The sequence below is a fragment of the Suncus etruscus genome, chromosome X (genome assembly GCF_024139225.1).
Source record: "Suncus etruscus isolate mSunEtr1 chromosome X, mSunEtr1.pri.cur, whole genome shotgun sequence".
Classification (NCBI taxonomy): domain Eukaryota; kingdom Metazoa; phylum Chordata; class Mammalia; order Eulipotyphla; family Soricidae; genus Suncus; species Suncus etruscus.
In genome coordinates, this window is record NC_064868.1 from 130,524,504 (window position 1) to 130,530,503 (window position 6,000).

The window sequence follows — 6,000 nt, forward strand, 5'->3', positions numbered from 1 at the left end:
CATTGCAAAGGAAACTGAGAGGAAAAGAGACCCAGAAACATCTGGAAATGCAGTTGGCATTTGAAAATACCAACCAAGACTGTCAAACAATTTTGCACCTAGTTAGGGAGAGAGAAGATGGTATGGCTACCTGAAAGTGTGCTGGAACATAGATTGCATCTCGCATCATGCACATGTAAATTCCCTTGAGACCTACACAGAACAGAGGCAGCCTAGAGGGCCAGGCCATCCATGTGGATAATATAGAGCCACACCCAATCATGTATTTTTGAGGCCACCACCTAGACATTTTCCGAAATATGGCAGGAGAAACTATTGAGCAAAGAGATCGTCACTACATTGAGGTTTGGAAAAACTGGGGAAGAGGATAACCTCAGACTCCACAGACCATGGATATGCTTCTTCTATTGTTATGCCTGGCTATTCAGATCACCTACTCTGAAGGGCCAAGGATTTGAGGATTTGGTAGCATTAACCCCTTAGCAACCTTGCAGATCCCCTAGAGTGCAATCTTACGAAAAGCACGCGTCCTTAATAACTCTAGAGATACAAAGAAAAGAATTTAAAGGAATGATTGACACAAGTGCTGATATTTCCATCATCTCTTCCCAATGCTGGCCCCATAGTTAGGCACCTCAGAAGACACCTCATGGTTTGCAAGATTTTTCCTCATTTTAACACATTATTAACAATTTTCTAAGCATACTGACTTCATCAAGAATCAGATCTAACCTTACTATTTCTAAAAAATGGCACTCTGGTGATTGTTTATATTAAATATATAACTTAAGACTAGTGGTTAATGTGATTAATCTTTACTTGATTTTCACAATCTGACCAGCCTGAGCTGTAAGCAGGATTTTTATTATATTTAATAATATGTTATAAATCCACCATTTTAAGTCTATGTCTGTACTGCTTTGGTCCAAGTCTTCCACAGCCTTCTTTATTTGCCTTTTTAGTAAATCCTTTTGTTCCTGTGTAAGATGACATTAAAGAGGCATTGCTCTTATTAATATTTCTAAAAAGGGCAATTTATAATAGGACACTTTTTTCCTTCATGCACCACTCCTCTGTTACCAGCCTTATCATACACTCCTGTATAAGGTAAGGGATCAGGGGTAGTTAATCCTATGCTAAGTGGGCTATAGTCTGGTCCTATATATAAGTGTTTCCCATCATTTTCCCTGTATTAGATATAACCATTGTGTGACTTGCTTTTTCTTAAGAACATAAGAAATCCTGTTTCCTTTACCTGATCTACTTCTGCCTTATTATAGAGACTCTCATATGAATCTGTTACAGTCCTTCAAGTGTCTCCAGTTGTCAGTTTTTGTGCTATGGGCTTTTCCCTAGATTCTTCTATCAGAGACTTTTCTACTTATAACTGATTCAAAGTTATGGCTAAATGATTCTTACTATTATTATTCTTAAGAATATTAGTGATAGTTTGTAAGCAAAGAATATTAGTGATACCTTTTAAGCAAAATTCCTTGATTTTCTGCTAAAGGCTTCTTTTCTAAAAAATCATTCTCAGAAGTTTCTGTGTGATTCATAAAATCATTAACGTGCTCTCAAATAATTATGTTGTGTGTCTTCTATAGAACCCAGTGTTCCCAGGTTACTGTAGCATGGAGTAAGAAAAACAATCATCATTGTTCCCAGAAGCATACATAATGTGAGGAATATTTTCTTGGTCCAGGACCACCTGTGATTGTTCCAGGAGACTAAGGTCTGTGAAGCTTTTGCCTCAGGAGCATGGCTTTTGCCATGTCACACAGACTCCACTGGAGCTGCCATGGCCCTAGGCTTTTGATATGCAGATTTATTTGGCCAGAGGGGAAACTCTATGTAGACTTGGTGCTGAAAATTTCCCTGAGTCACTGACTGAGGCCTGTAATTTTGGCCTGTAGTTTTGCAATGGAGAGCCCGATAGTAAGAAGAAAATTGTAATGTCATTATCATGTCATGAATTTCAGAAATTTTGCCAGTAATCCACATAGGGGGTATAATTAATGTCCACCAATTGGCTAAAATATTTCTTGGGGAAATGTCAGCTCACTGCTCCAGGGAAGTCAATAGACACACCTGGTGGGTCTGCTTTCCCTAAAATGGAGACGTCTATGCTGCATGGAATGGAAGTTCTGCTGAGTCACAGTTGTCAAAGTCAGACCTCTGAAATTAGAGATCTTGGTTTATGTATGAATCCTAGGCAGAGGCCTAGACTAGGAACTTCCTCATTGGTCCCTCGATAGGTTTTGTCCAGTCCATGTTTGTCAAAGTCATTCTTGTGTAAATAGTGATTTTGGTTTTTGCTTAGGGCAAAAGATGACATGTCTCCTGATTGCATCATACTGTTAGGTGATGAGATAGGACCGCCCTGTCTTAGCTCTCAAGTTGTTGCCAGGAAACTGACTCTTATGGCCCTGATCCTTTAAGGACCCTTTAAGGATGAAGACTTCAGTTATCAGAAACAAGGTGCTAGGTAACTGCTGCAGGATGGCAGTTGTCCTGGGGGATGTAGAAAGCCCTGTGCTGAAATGCCCCTGCCAGTTGGCTTCTGCTGGATGGTTGCTGCAGAATCGCTGGAGAAACTTGTAAATAAATAGAGGCCTTTGAATTAGTCCTCATATGTGTCTCAATTGGTTTCCTTTGAATTAGTCCTCACACACACACACACACACACACACACACACACACACACACACACACACACACACATATATATATATATATATATATATTAATTGGTTTCTGTTGACTTTTTTCCCTCCCCTTGGGCTTTGTTTTTGATCTCAATAAATGCTAGTCAGGAGGCCTGAACTGGCAGCTGCCATCTAGGCTTGTGGTTCAACATGGTGGAGCGACTGGCTTGTGGGTGAACAGTGTGCAGTGTGTGTTTCTTGCCTGCTAAAGCCTTCGTATCTGTGTGGATTATTTATTGCGGGGACTTGCTTTTGGATCAGCTTCTCATATCGTACCCAGCTAGGGGGCGTGGGATTCTCCTTTCCTCTCTGGGGACTATGGAAAGTTTAGCCTACCATTCAACAGAAACTGTTTACCAGACTCCCAGCTCTCTCTGCTTTTTGTTTCCTCTCCTACTAGTCCAGGCCTAACACTAAGTGAAGTACCCATCTTATTTTTCTCAAAGATTGCTTTAGCTATTCCTGGAAGTTTATTGTTCCATATAGAGTTCAGCAGTGTTTGATCTCTTTCCTTGAAAAAAATGTTATGGGTATTCTTATAGAAACTGCATTGAATATGTAACATGCTTTGTTACATATATATGTTAGAAAATATAACATGCTATAGCCATTTTAGTGATATTAATCATCCTAGTCCATAAGCAGGAATGTGTTTCCATTTTCTGTACCCCCTCTTTCGTGAAGTATCATTTTTCATAATTTTCTTTGTATATATCTTTCACCTCTTTAGTTAAGTTGATTCCAAAGTACTTGATTTTCTGATGTACAATTGAGAGTGGGTTTTTAAAATAACTCTTTATTCCTTTTCATTATTTTAAATGGGAGCTCCATGGACTTTTGTGTGTTAACTTTGTATCATGTCACTTTACAGTAAATATCTATTGTTTCTAGAAACTTTTTTGTAGAATGTTTAGGATTTTTTAATATAGTATCAGACAAATTAAAATAGCTTGACTTCTTCCTTTCCTACTTGGATGTGTTTGTTATCTTTTTGTTGCCTGGTTGCAATGGAAAGTACTTCTAGTACTATATTGAATAGACGTGCCAAGAGTGGATAATGTTGTATTATCCCTGATCTTAGAATAAATGCTTTTATTTTCCCCCATTTTTTGCTGTGAGCTTGCCTCTATTAAGGAAAGTTCCTTCAATTTCCATCTTGTTGAGAGTTTTTTTTTAATCATGAATAGGTTTTAGATCTTATCAAATGCTTCCTCTGTATTCATTGATACAATACTATAATTTTTATATTTTTCTTGTATTGATAGGGTGTGTTATGTTGATTGACTGTGTATGTTAAATCATCCTTGCATTCTTGTGATAAATCCTAGTTGATCATGGTGTAGGATATTTTGGTGAATTGTTGGATTCTATTTGTTAGTATTCTGTTGAGATTCTTTGCATCCATGTTCTTGAAAGATATTGGCTTCTAATTCGTGTGTGAGTGTGTGTGTATATGTGTGTATGTGTGTGCGTGTGTATCTGTCTGCTTGTGGTATCAAGGTGATGTTAGCTTCACAAAAACCATTTTGGAGTGTTTTGGTTTCTTCATTTTCTTGGAAGAGCATAGAAGGTATTGCCAATAAATCTTTCTAAAGGTTTGAAATAATTAGTGAATCTTTCTGGGCCTGAACTTTTGTTTTGGGGAAGACTTTTGATTACCATTTAAATTTCCTTGAAAGTTATAGGTATGTTCAGATATCCCAAATCATCTTTTCTCAGTCTGCAGAAGTTAGACAAGAATTTACTAATTTTTCTAGGTTCTCTCATTTTTTGTCATAAAGATTCTCAAAGTAATCTATTACCCTTTGAATTTCTATAGTGTCTATTGTGACACTCCCCTTTAATTTCTGTTGTGGTTTATTAGTGTTCTTTCTCTCTCTTTGTGAGTCTTGCTAATGGGTTAGAGATAGTGTTTATTTTTTTTCAAAGCAATGACTCTTGCTTTCATTGATATTTGGGTTTTTTTTCCTTTTTGGTTTTTGGGCCACACCTGGTAACGCTCAGGGGTTACTCCTGGCTATGCGCTCAGAAGTTGCTCCTGGCTTGGGAGACCATATGGGACACAGGGGGATCGGAACCGCAGTCGGTCCAAGGCTAGCGCAGGCAAGGCAGGCACCTTACCTCTAGTGCCACCGCCCGGCCCTGATATTTGGGTTTTTATTGGATTGCTAGTTCTTTAACTTCTACGCTAAGTTTTATTATTTCCTCTCCTCTGAGTGCTTCCTGCTCATTTTGTTGGGCCTTTTCAAATTATTTAAGCTGTACAGTGAAGTTATTTATCTAGTCCCTTCCTTCTTAATGTATACTTGCAAAACTATAAACTTTTTCTTAACACTACAATTGCTCTGTCCCACAAATTATGATATCTTGTGTCCTCATCTTGTTTGTTTCCAAGAATCTTGATTTCTTCTCTGACTCATTGGTTGTTCAAGTAGTGAACTGTTTACTTTCCAGGTATTAGATTTATTTCTCCATTTCTTTGTGTAATTTACTTTTATTTTCAGTATATCATGGTTTGAGACGATAGTTGATACAATTTCTATCCTCTTGATTTTATGGAGAGGTATTTTGTGGCTCAGCATGTAATCTGTATTGGAGAATATCCATATGTATTTAAGAAGAATGCTTATTTGACTTTTGTGAAATTAAAAGCTCTATATGTCTATTAACCTCCACTCTTTAATTTCTTTTTTCAAAGTCTGTATATCCTTGTTTTCATCTAGTTGTTCTATCAAGAGATAATAGAAAGGTGTTGAAATCTTTAACTAGTATTATATTGCTATTTTTTCACCCCCCCCATATTGCTATTAATGTCTTTCTTCAAGTATATGAGCAGTTGTTTTACATATTTTGCTGGTCCTTCATTGTGTGCATATATGGTAAAGAGCGTAATTTCTTCCTGGTGTACATATCTCTTGATTATTAAGAAATAGTCCTCTATCTCATATAACCATTTTGAGCTTGAGGTCTTTGCTGTCTTATATTATTATGGCCACCTCAGCCCTTTTGAAGGAGTTGTTTGCTTTAAGGATTGTCATCAGCTTTGACTTTGAATCTGTGTTTGCTCTGAGTATTCAAATATGTTTCTTGCTGGCAGAAGAATGTTTAGCTCAATTTTTAATCCATTTTGCCACTCTCTTAATCAGTGAATTTAATTCTTTGACATTGAGAAAGATTATTGTCATGGAATTTTGTGATGTTTGTCTTGTCTTACAGTACTCTCTTCAGTTCTTTTAAGTTGGTGTTGAATATATAAATTTCCTGAGATACATATTGTTCCTTCTAATCTGAATGA